A 13,668-nucleotide genomic window follows, 5' to 3' on the forward strand; every position below is an offset into this window, starting at 1 on the left:
GGGCTCTAACTTCTGAAGGGAGCTATCTGGGTGTGGGAATGAATGGATTTAGGTAAGAGTAGAGGAGAAAAAAATTAACATTTATTAAATGTCTACTGTTTGCTGGACATTTTACATGCATAGTCTCAATTAGTACAATAAATCAACAAAATGCATATTAATATATCTAAATTTTAATATGAGAAAACTGAGGTTCAAATGGCTAAATATAACCTAGGCATTTTGAATGTATAGAAATAGTGAATCACTAACGGGTGGGCTGCTATCTATGGGGTCGCACAGAGTTGGACACAACTGAAGTGACTTAGCAGCAGCAGCAGCATGTTATATAACAGGAACCAACATGGTGTTATACATTAGTTATACTTCAAAAACAAACAAACCCATAGAAAAGGAGATCAGATTTGTGATTAACAGAGGCTGGGAGTAAGGGCAGGAATTGGAGAAGGCAGTCAAAAGGTACAAATTTCCAGTTATAAGATAAATAAATACTAGGGATATAATGGACATGAGTTTGAACAAACTCCAGGAGATAATGAAGGACAGGGAAGCCTGATGTGCTGCAGTTCATGCAATTGCAAAGAGTCAAACACAATTTAGCAACTGAACAACATCAAGGGACATTAATGCACAACATGATAAATATTATTAACACTGCTGAATGTTATCTATGAAAATTATTAAGTAAATCCTAAGAATTCTCACTGCAAGGAAAAATACTTTTTTTCTATTTCTTTAACTTTGTATATGTAGAAATAATGGATGTTCACTAAACTTATTTTGGGAATCCTTTCATGATATATGGAAGTCAAATCATCATATTGTACACCTTAAACTCATACAGTGCTGTATGTCAGTTATATCAAAATAAAACTGGAAGCAAAAAAATAACTTACCCAAAATCACCTAATAAACAAATGGTAGTAGAGTCAAAACCAGGCTACTCATTCATTCGATTCTGTGTCCATGGTTTGCATTATTTCCCCAACTTTCAGATATAACATATGGTACCCATATTGATTTTGCCCAGTCTGTAAATCAGTATTGTAATTAACTCATGTTTTTAAGAAAAAAAAATCTCACTTTTAAAAATAAGTGCAATTATTTAACTGGGAAAACCCGATCGCTAAGCCGCTTCAGTTGTGTCCAACTCTGTGCGACCCTATAGACGGCAGCCCACCAGGCTCCCCCATCCCTGGGATTCTCCAGGCAAAAACATTGGAATGGGTTGCCATTTCCTTCTCCAGTGCATGAAAGTGAAAAGTGAAAGTGAAGTCATTCAGCTGTGTCCGACTCTTCGAGACCCCATGGACTGCAGCTTACCAGGCTCCTCCATCCATGGGATTTTCCAGGCAAAGGTACTGGAGTGGGGTGCCATCGCCTTCTCCGGAGAAAACCCTATACAGAACCATAAATGAGAAACCAGTTGTGCCACATCTATAAAAGAGAAACTAGCACCCCTTGCCATGAGGAAGAAGAAAGCATAAACATAAGTACATTATAAACAAAAGGATATTGGATGCTAGCTGTTGTTGCCTGAAGAAAGCTCTAACTCTGAGGTCTCCTTTTCTCTGTTAAAAAGTGGAATTGGCAAGGTTACTAAGCCTTTTAGAACAAAAATGAGAAGGTCTCCTTGACTTGAGAAGAATTGAAGAATTCAAGTAGAAGTAATTTTCTCATTCTAATTATATGTAATTCAATGCTGTTTAACACAGTGTCTGTGAGATAGCTAAAATCATCTTCTGAACCATCTAAAGACATCTTGGATTTCACTGGTTGCTCCACATCCAGTATTTTTGAATATACTCTTTACTATTCTTTTTAATTGCCTTGAAGAATACTGGGATGATGAATCTGGTGAGGGGGAAAAAGGCTTAGGACAATCACCACCATTTCAAATTCTGGAGGGCTGACATGTGGGAGATAGTACTTATTTCTTATTTTATCCTCATTAAAGTTGAACAAGGACAAATTGTGTGATGCTTTGAAATACAACTTTCAGTTCAATGTAATATATAATATGAACATTAAAACTAACAAAATGAATGGTTGTTGCTCAAACAACTGAGTTCTTTGCCCATGAAAATTGATAGTGGACCATCTTCCAAGACTAATATAAAAGAAATGATTCTATTATTAGTATTTGGGGGTTGGAGTCAAATTGAACTATGGTGTTGGAGAAGACTCTTGAGAGTCCCTTGAACTGGAAAGAGACCCAACCAGTCACTCCTAAAGGAAATAAGTCCTGGATATTCATTGGAAGGACTGATGCTGAAGCTGAAGCTCCAATACTTTGGCCACCTGATGCAAAGAACCGACTCATTAGAAAAGACCCTGATGCTGGGAAAGATTGAAGGCAGGAGAAGGGGATGACAGAGGATGAGATGGTTGGATGGCATCACCGACTCGATGGACATGAGTTTGAGCAAGCTCTGGGAGTTGGTGATGGACAGGGAAGCCTGGTGTGCTGCAGTCCCTGGGGTCACAAAGAGTCGAACATGACTGAGCAACTGACCTGAATGGAACTGAGAACTTTAAGATCATTTTCAACTCCCTCATTTTCTGTGACTCCATAATTACTGCTAGTAGCTCAAAGATCATTGGACATTTAAGATACTATAGCTGATGATCTTACTCAGACAAAGATTTTTGAACCTCAGCACTATTGACATTTTTTGACTAGATAATTCTTTGCCTTGTGCATTGTAGGATGTTTATCCACATCTCTGGCCTCTACCCACTACATACTACATGCAACCCCCAGCTGTGACAACCAAAATTGTCTCCAGGCATTACCAAATGTCCCCTAGGAAGCAGACCTCTCTTGGTTGAGAATCACTGTTCCAGACCCCATTCTGTCTGTGCTTATTTGCTCTTCTGAGACAGTAATAAGTAGAAGTTTCTTAAATATTTATGTCTTATGCGTTGTCCATTTGCACTTAATGCACTTAACAAACATCTACAATCACCTTGCCAGATGCTGCATTAAGCACTGAGGCTACAGTGGTAAAGGAGGCAGAGCCAGTCTTTACAGAGCTCTCTGGTAGATGGTTGGGATTTTAGAAGTTGAGGGAAGAAGATCCAGACCTGAATATGGTTTATCACAGTTAAACTGTGTTCCTGCCTGGTTCCACCATTACTTTGTGAGCTTTGTAAAGGTGAGAAGTTGTCTTTTAAACCTTTGGATTCCCAGGGCTTAACCTGAGTGCCTAGAATACAGGAGATTCTCAACAAATGTTTGGTGACTGAATGAGAGGGGAGGGGATTAGGTAAGGGCAGGAAGTGGTAACCTACCTAGCACACTAAACCACCATCATAACATAATCACCCATGTTTGGTTGACTGAGGAAGAAGGAAAATTTGTATAGTTTTTGTTAGGTCTTGTGGAACATTAATGTCATTGCATCTTTCCATAGTTTCACCATGTTATTTTTATGAGCATTGGTCCCTTATCCTAATATATCTAGGAATATTTTAAAAAAAAAGATGAACCAGGCATGATCTACCACCCCTCTCTCTAGCACTTTACCTTAAGGTTGACAAGTAAAAATTTGACCCAGAAAATGATCAAAGCAATGCATTTTGTTGTGGCTCATTTGAATTAGGCATTTTGAAAATTAGTTCAAATTTTTAAGCCAAAGGAGAATATACTGTCTCGCATAACCCAAAACATAATCTCACTGGCTTCTAGCAGAGCTTGTTTGCAGGTTCAATGTCTACCGCACACGGTTCTTTCTTTCTCTGTCTCCCCTTCTTCCATCCCTCCATCACACAGACTCAGTTCTGTGAATTGGAATTAAGCATTTTGGTATATTTGGTTATATGCAGAGTACATCATGAGAGATGCTGGGCTGGAAGAAGCACAAGCTGGAGTCAAGATTGGTGGGCGAAATATCAATAACCTCAGATATGCAGATGACACCACCCTTATGGCAGAAAGTGAAGAGGAACTAAAAAGTCTCTTGATCAAAGTGAAAAGAGGAGAGTGAAAAAGTTGGCTTAAAGCTCAACATTCAGAAAACGAAGATCATGGCATCCGGTCCTATCACTTCATGGGAAATAGATGGGGAAACAGTGGATACAGTGTCAGATTTTATTTTGGGGGCTCCAAAATCACTGCAGATGGTGACTGCAGCCATGAAATTAAAAGACGCTTACTCCTTGGGAGGAAAGTTATGACCAACCTAGATAGTATATTCAAAAGCAGAGACATTACTTTGCCAACAAAGGTCTGTCTAGTCAATGCTATGGTTTTTCCAGTAGTCATGTATGGATGTGAGAGTTAGACTGTGAAGAAAGCTGAGTGCTGAAGAATTGATACTTTTGAACTATGGTGTTGGAGAAGACTCTTGAGAGTTCCTTGGACTGCAAGGAGATCCAACCAGTCCATTCTGAAGGAAATCAGCCCTGGGATTTCTTTGGAAGGAATGATGCTAAAGCTGAAACTCAGTACTTTGGCCACCTCATGCGAAGAGTTGACTCATTGGAAAAGACCCTGATGCTGGGAGGGATTGGGGGCAGGAGGAGAAGGGGACGACCGAGGATGAGATGGCTGGATGGCATCACTGACTCGATGGAAATGGGTCTGAGTGAACTCCGGGAGTTGGTGATGGACAGGGAGGCCTGGCGTGCTGCAATTCATGGGGTCACAAAGAGTTGGACACGATTGAATGAGTGAACTGAACTGAACTGAACTGATATCTCCTCTAGTAATTGGACTGCATATCAGACCATCATCCTAGGTAAGTGTTTTTAAAAAACAAATTATTTCCAATACCTATGAATCATGACTATGACTGTAATACTGTATGCCACAACATAAATGATTCATTCATTAGTATATAGGCTAAGCTATATAATTGATATGTGGAGCAATTGTATTGATTACCATAAAGCAATCATATTACTGCTTCTTCATTATCAATGCATGAATTGTTATACCTGTAGATGAATATGAACTTCTTTTTCATGTTATCTTTTCATTTTTGATATCTAGTATCAATAATAACATCTAAAGTATTTTTTATCATAAGATAATTTTTATACAGGTACTGATAGATGATTCATCTAATAAACAGATGATTCAAATTTATGGTATTGATATAGTACAGTACTGTAAATATAGTTTCTCTTCCTTATAATTTTCTTAATAACATTTTCTTTTCTTTAGCTTACTTTATTGTAAGAATAAAGTACATACTGCATTAACATATGAAATAGGTGTTAACTGAGTGTTTATGTTAGTAAGTTAGTAATGCTTCCGGCCAACAGTAGTCTATTAGTAGTTAACTTTTGGGAGAGTCAAAAATTATACACAGATTTTTATTTTTTTATTTTATTTTGATTTATTTATTTATTTTATTTGGAGGCTAATTCTTTACAATATTGTGGTGGTTTTTGCCATAACTTCACATGTATCAGCCATGGGTATTACATGTGTTCCCCATCCTGAACCCCCCTCCCACTTCCCTCCTCATCCCATCTCTCAGGGTCATCCCAGTGCACCAGCCCCGAGCACCCTGTCTCATGCATTGAACCTGAACTGGCAATCTGTTTCACATATGATAATATACCTGTTTCAATGCTATTCTCTCAAATCATCACACCCTCGCCTTCTCCCACAGAGTCCCAAAGTCTGTTCTTTACATCTGTGTCACTTTTGCTGTCTTGCATACAGGGTCATCGTTACCATCTTTCTAAATTCCATATATATGCATTAGTAAAGCCTTTGACTGTGTGGATCACAATAAACTGTGGAAAATTCTGAAAGAGATGGGAATAACAGACCACCTGACCTGCCTCTTGAGAAACCTATATGCGGGTCAGGAAGCAACAGTTAGAACTGGACATGGAACAACAGACTGGTTCCAAACAGGAAAAGGAGTACGTCAAGGCTGTATATTGTTACCCTGCTTATTTAACTTCTACGCAGAGTACATCATGAGAAACACTGGGCTGGAAGAAGCACAAGCTGGAATCAAGATTGCCAGGAGAAATATCAATAACCTCAGATATGCAGATGACACCACCCTTATGGCAGAAAGTGAAGAGGAACTAAAAAGCCTCTTGATGAAAGTGAAAGAGGAGAGTGAAAAAGTTGGCTTAAAGCTCAACATTCAGAAAACGAAGATCATGGCATCCGGTCCTATCACTTCATGGGAAATAGATGGGGAATCAGTGGAAACAGTGTCATTTTTGGGGCTCCAGAATCACTGTAGATGGTGATTGCAGTCATGAAATTAATAGATGCTTACTCCTTGGAAGGAAAGTTAGGTCTGACCAACCTAGATAGCATATTAAAAAGCAGAGACATTACTTTGCCAACAAAGGTCCATCTAGTCAAGGCTATGGTGTTTCCAGTAGTCATGTATGAATGTGAGAGTTGGACTATGAAGAAAGTTGAGCACCGAAGAACTGATGTTTTTGAACTGTGGTGTTGGAGAGGACTCTTGAGAGTCCCTTGGACTGCAAGGAGGTCCAACCAGTCCATTCTAAAGGAGATCAGTCCTGGGTGTTCTTTGGAGGGAATGATGCTAAAGCTGAAACTCCAGTACTTTGTCCACTTCATGTGAAGAGCTGACTCATTGGAGAAGACTCTGATGCTGGAAGGGATTGGGGGCAGAAGGAGAAGGGGATGATAGAGGATGAGATGGCTGGGTGGCATCGCTGACTTGAGGGACATGAGTTTGAGTGAACTCCGGGAGTTGGTGATGGACAGGGAGGCCTGGCATGCTGCAATTCATGGGGCGACAAAGAGCTGGACACAACTGAGCGACTGAACTGAACTGAACTGATACTGTATTGGTGTTTTTCTTTCTGACTTACTTCACTCTGTATAATAAGCTCCAGTTTAATCCACCTCATTAGAACTGATTCAAATGTATCCTTTTTAATAGCTGAGTAATATTCCATTGTGTATATGTACCACAGTTTTCTTATCCGTTTGTCTGCCGATGGACATCTAGGTTGCCCCATGTCCTATCTAGGTAAACAGTACTGCGATGAACTTTGGGGCACACGTGTCTTTTTCAATTCTGGTTTCCTTGGTTTATACACAGATTTTTAATACTTGTGGGTTTGCCTCCAACCAACCCCTAAGTTGTTCAAGGCATAACATCTCACATTGACTTCTATCGTGATTGCTGTGGGACTGGACATTTGTCCAACGGGGGCAAATACGGTGAAGAGTTGTTGTTTGGAAGGTTGCTTGGGTTCCCCATAACTTGAATTTAAGAGAGTATGAAGTCTAGAGCTGTTGTTGCCATCTTGTAGCCATAAGGAAAGAGATGCCAGAGAACTGAGTCTGTGTGAAGGAGGTATGGAAGGTTGGGGGTGGGGAGTGAGGAAAGGAGGGAGGGAGAGAGAAAGAACTGGGTGCTGTGGACATTGAACTTGCAATCACGTTCTGCCAGAAGCCAGTGAAATTATGTTTTTGGTTATGTGAGACAATATACTCTCTGGCTTAAAAATTTGAACTAATTTTCTGCCACTTTCAACTCATAGTCTTTACTTCAGTTTAGTTAGTTCAGTTCAGTCACTCAGTCGTGTCTGACTCTTTGTGACCACATGAGCAGCAGCATGCCAGGCCTCCCTGTCCATCACCAACTCCCGGAGCCTATCCAAACTCATGTCCATTGAGTCGGTGATGCCATCTAACCATATCATCCTCTGTTGTCCCCTTTTCCTCCTGCCCTCAATCTTTCCCAGCATCAGGGTCTTTTCCAATGAGTCAGCTCTTTGCATCAGGTGGCCAAAGTATTGGAGTTTCAGACTGATCTCCTTTAGGATAGACTGGTTGGATCTCCTTGCAGTCCAAGGGACTCTCAAGAGTCTTCTCCAACACCACAGTTCAAAAACATCAATTCTTCGGCACTCAGCTTTCTTTATAGTCCAACTCTCACATCCACACATGACCTAAACTCAAGTTACATTTTCTTCTTTTCTTGGCATATTATAGTGTTATGTACACTGTGATAGTTTTAATGCTTGGGTGGGGGGTAGGGGGAGGGGATGATGAGGAAGCCTGAATTTGGGTTTTAGTATATATAATAAAACATTAATTAGTATTTACTGAGTCCCTATTATATTCCATTGCACAAACAATTCTGAAAACACAAACCAAACTTATAAAAGGAAGTAGAAGAATTGCTTCTCTTAGATATTTAAAAATTTTTTCTTTCATTAGGGCTAGATTTTTGTTATGGATATAATGAAAAGACTTTTGCATTTCATATGGACCATAAATGGTAAGTTCTTTCATTTATATGTAATATTAAAATTTGTCCCTTTAGAAATACGCAGAGGAATTTTTGACATTTAAGTTTAACTTTATATACTCAAATACCACTATAAGACTTCTTTAGAACTTTTTTCTCCTTTAAAAAAATCATTATTTTATCATTTAACTTGAGTTTCAGTTAGCACTTGATTTCCATATCTAAAGGAGCTCTAAGGATGTTATGGTAATATTTGGCTTTCTCCTAGAGTAGAGTCCAAATGTGATATGGCTTCTAGAATCATGGGCTCTATAGGCATGCACCAGCTGTTATAGTATATTGACTAGCATATCATTACCTGGGACCAGCATTTTCCTAACTTCAGAACCATGCTCAAGCCACTTGAGCTGTTCATTGATATTCTTGAGGAAAATCAACTTTTTTATGTGGTCTTCAGAATTAACACCTAAATAATATTCACTTAATTGTCTTTGTCTCAGTCATTGATATGGCATAATGAATATATATAAAATAAACTATTTAGTTCAAGGCATAACAACTAACAAATAATTCCCCAAAATGTGTGCAGTCATGTCAATGATTCCCTATCCTAGTTTTTTATAAAATTTTTATTTATTTGTTGAGGTATGGTTGATTTGCAATGTTGTATTAATTACTGCTGCATAGCAAAGTGATTCAGTTATATATATACTTACACACATTCTTTTTAAAAACTATTCTTTTCCATAATGGTTTATCAGAGATATTGAATGTATCAATAGTTCTCAGTGCTATATAGTATGATCTTGTCATTTATCCATTCTATATATAAAAGCTTACATCTGCAACCCCAACCAGTGCTCTTCCCCTTGGCAACCATCAGGCTGTTCTCTATGTCTGTGATTCTATTTCTCTTTAATAGGTAGGTTCATTTGTTGTATTTTAGATTCACATAAGTGATATCATATGGTATTTTTCTTTATCTTTTTTACTTACTATGATGATCTCTAGTTACATTCATGTTGCTGCAAATGGCATTATTTTCTTCTTTTTTATGGCTGAATAGTATTCCATTGTATATATGTACCATGGCTCCTTTATCCATTCATCTACTGATGCACCGTGAACTTCCAGATGTTCAAGCTGGTTTTAGAAAAGGCAGAGGAACCAGAGATCAAATTGCCAACATCTGCTGGATCATCAAAAAAGCAAGAGAGTTCCAGAAAACCATCTATTTCTGCTTTATTGACTATGCCAAAGCCTTTGACTGTGTGGATCACAATAAACTGTGGAAACTTCTGAAAGAGATGGGAATACCAGACCACCTGACCTGCCTCTTGAGAAAGCTATATGCGGGTCAGGAAGCAACAGTTAGAACTGGACATGGAACAACAGACTGGTTCCAAATAGGAAAAGGAGTCCATCAAGGCTGTATGTTGTCACCCTGCTTATTCAACTTCTATGCAGAGTACATCATGAGAAATGCTGGACTGGAAGAAGCATCAGCTGGAATCAAGATTTCCAGGAGAAATATCAATAACCTCAGATATGCAGATGATACCACCCTTATGGCAGAAAGTGAAGAGGAACTAAGACCCCCTTGATGAAAGTGAAAGTGGAGAGTGAAAAAGTTGGCTTAAAGCTCAACATTCAGAAAACGAAGATCATGGCATCTGGTCCTATCACTTCATGGGAAATAGATGGGGAAACAGTAGAAACAGTGTCAGACTCCATTTTGGGGGGCTCCAAACTCACTGCAGATGGTTTTTACAGCCATGAAATTAAAAGATGCTTACTCCTTGGAGGAAAGTTATGACAAACCTAGACAGCATATTCAAAAGCAGAGACATTTCTTTGCCAACAAAAGTCCATCTGGTCAAGGGTGTGGTTTTTCCAGTGGTCATGTATGGATGTGAGAGTTGGACTGTGAAGAAAGCTGAGCACTGAAGAATTGATGCTTTTGAACTGTGGTGTTGGAGAAGACTCTTGAGAGTCCCTTGGACTGCAGGGAGATCCAACCAGTCCATTCTAGGAGAGATCAGTCCTGGGTGTTCATTGGAAAGACTGATGGTAAAGCTGAAACTCCAGTACTTTGTGAAGAGTTGACTCATTGGAAAAGACCCTGATGCTGGGAGGGATTGGGGTCAGGAGGAGAAGGGGATGACAGAGGATGAGATGGCTGGATGGCATCACTGACTCGATGCACATGAGTTTGAGTGAACGCTGGGAGTTGGTGATGGACAGGGAGGCCTGACGTGCTGCTATTCATGGGGTTGCAAAGAGTCAGGCACAACTGAGCAACTGAACTGAACTGAATATAGTATATATGACAATATGTAATTTGTCAATCACACTAGGGAAATATTATGGTAACACTATGAACACAATAATTCCTACTCCTAGAGGTGATGGAGAAAAAGATTAGTGTAAGTTGCATATGGACAAGACAATGTCTGTTTCATGCACTTTCATGTCCACAGAGCCTAGTAGGGTGCCTATCATAATATAAATTTCTGAACAAACAAGAAATTAGGGACTAGTACCATATTCTCATAAAAATCAGCTAAATAAGGACTGAGTCATGTCTCTGCTGCCAGTAAATGCAGAAGTGAAATATTCATAGACATAACTACTGCCACACAGATAAAGTAATTTTGGGGGATCAAGGGTTCTCCTTTGATGTGTACACAAAACTCTATTCCCACTTAAGAAGTGGCAAAATCAAGATCATTATAATTTGCTATCCATCAAGGCTTCCTACTCAGAAGAACACAGTTTTAAAAGGAGTGCATTTATCCCATCTTAGATTTTTGGTGTATGTGTTTTTTTCCTAAAGCATAACGAGTTTGTCAGAGTTTCCATGGTGAACATGGGGCACCATGGAAACTGATAGATTTAGCTACACAAAAAGAATAAATAAAATAGGCAGGCATTTATTTCACTGTGCAATGACAACTTCTCTCCCAGATAGGAGAGGAAAGTGGCTTTTCATTTAACCTGCCTGCCCCTCACTCCCTGTGCCTCTTCAAAGTGTGAATTATTCTCACGAAATCATTTTACTGACTGATACAGATTGGATTGTTCTTCTCCTAGAGGTCCATTATTTCTCCTTTGGTTTTTCTTCAGAGTAGATCTGTATGTCACTGGCAACTGTGGGAAAGCCATGTACAAGGTGAAAGTTGTAGATGATAGACCACAGTGCAGTGACCAAGTGAACCACGGCAAAATTGAATGGAAAATTCTGCACAGTTTACTGTAATGAGACAATGAGTGAGGATTATGAGCTAAAACCGAGTTCTGTTCTATACTAACTGGATAGTCAAGCCAACCACACTGAACCTTGGTTTCCTCATCTCTGAAATTGTTAGAATACATTCTCTTCCTACTTTATAGAGTTGTTGTGAGGTTCAAATGAGATAGTAAAAGAGAAAGCTTTTTAAAACAGTCAAGTTCCATCTAGCAAGAATGACCAGCTACCAGGATAGTTAGACTGAGATGATCAAAATGTCATAACTGGTCATACTATGTTCCTGTTCTTTTCTTCAGACAGTTAGAGTTTCAGTTACACTGTCCCATCCAGTTGTTAGTGAGTTTGAAAACACTTGGCTGCATCTGAAGTAGGAGAAATGTGATCTTAAGAAATGAAGCTTTTTGACTTCTCTACACATTTGAAAATTTTCACAATAAAATGTTGGAAAACTAAATAAATGAAATAAAGCTCATTCTTAAGTTCCAGTCTGAATTGCTCACTATTAGCACATACCCATGGGCTTCCCTGGTGGCTCAGAGGTTAAAGCATCTGCCTGCAAGGCAGGAGACCTGGATTCAATCCCTGGGTTGGGACGATCCCCTGGAGAAGGAAATGGCAACCCACTCCAGTATTCTTGCCTGGAGAATCCCGTGGACGGAGGAGCCTGGTGGGCTACAGTCCATGGGGTCGCAAAGAGTCGGACACAACTGAGCAACTTCACTCACTCACTCAGCACATACCCACTATACTGTCTCTCTCTCTCTCTTTTTTTCTTTAGATTTTTTTTGAATGTGGAACATTTTCTAAAGTCTTTATTGAATTTGTTACAATATTGTTTCTGTTTTCTGTTTTGCTTTTTTGGCCAGGAGGCATGTGGGATCTTAGGTCCCTGATAAGTGATCAAACTGGCACTCCTTGCTTTGGGAAGGAAAGTCCTTACTGCTGGACCACCAGGGAAGTCTCTAGCCCTTTATTTTTTAGCACTAAAATTAGGCAATAGAGTCATCATTTGAAATCTAACTTTTATATCTATTGAGCAGCTCCAATTGGTCAGACACTGTGTTAAGGGGATACAGAAAGAGAAGGGAAGGAAGAAAATGTGGTTCATAAGGAAAACAGCAGTCTTCTCAGGGAGACAGACTGATAAAGGAATACTTAGAGCACCCCCACAAACTCAGAGGAGGAGCATTTAACACCTGAGAAAGAGAGGAGGTGTAAAGATTTCCTGGAAGGGGGTGGGAGTGAGCAATTAAGCTGAAGTATTTAGCCAGGGATTTAGCCAGGGAAGAGTGGGCTGTAAAATAAAGTAGGCACAGTGTAGAGTGGTATCAGGGCACTGCAGGCAGAGAGATCGTGAGCACAGCAGATGTATTGTATGTGGCAAACTGGAAGGAAAAGAGCCTGAAGAAGCAGCCAGGGCTTCAGGAAGCATCCATGCCACAGAGAGACTGTTTTCCCTGGAAGGAAGGAAGTGATATGTGTGGGTAGGGCCCTGAAAGTGCATACCACTGTTGGATTTCCTTTTGACGAATTAAGCTGGTGAGGGTTGACTGACAGTGATCCTAGAAAACAGCAGTGAAATGCACAATGAGAGATAACCTCTAATGCTCTTTCAGTTCTAATATTGCATGAATACTGAACATGGGCTACAGAAAGAGCTTAATAATAGAAAGTGCTATTTCCTTGAAACTTCAGAGGCACAATAAGCATTTGTTGCATACTTAGCCCTGGGCAGAATAATTATATTAAGCAAGTGGCTGGCTTGCAGTGTACTTGGGCTGTGTTTCAAAGGTGAATACCAAAGCTCTGTACTCCTTGCTTCTTCCAAACCTCAGTAGCAATGAGGACATTTCCCTAGACATAACAGAATGGGTGTCAAAATTGCAAGAGGACTAGCAATTTAAAGGAGTCTCCACGTCTGAGGGTGGAGAACAGGCAATAGCTGGGAAGCCAAGATTTCCTGACGTGTGGCTGAGCTGAAGGTACTGGATCCTGAGTGACGTGCCTATATCATGGATATAAGGAGGTGAAATTGTGCCCTGCTTGGCAAAACTAACATTTACCTGAGAAGTGCTAATGCCATGTCACCTGGAGACCTATGGCCATATCATCTGTTTAAGAAGATTCAATTCAGTTCCGTTCAGTCACACAGTCGTGTCTGACTGCGACCCCATGAATCTCAGCATGCCAGGCCTCTCTGTC

The sequence above is a fragment of the Oryx dammah genome, unplaced genomic scaffold (assembly GCF_014754425.2).
Source record: "Oryx dammah isolate SB20612 unplaced genomic scaffold, SCBI_Odam_1.1 HiC_scaffold_1, whole genome shotgun sequence".
Taxonomy (NCBI): Eukaryota; Metazoa; Chordata; class Mammalia; order Artiodactyla; family Bovidae; genus Oryx; species Oryx dammah.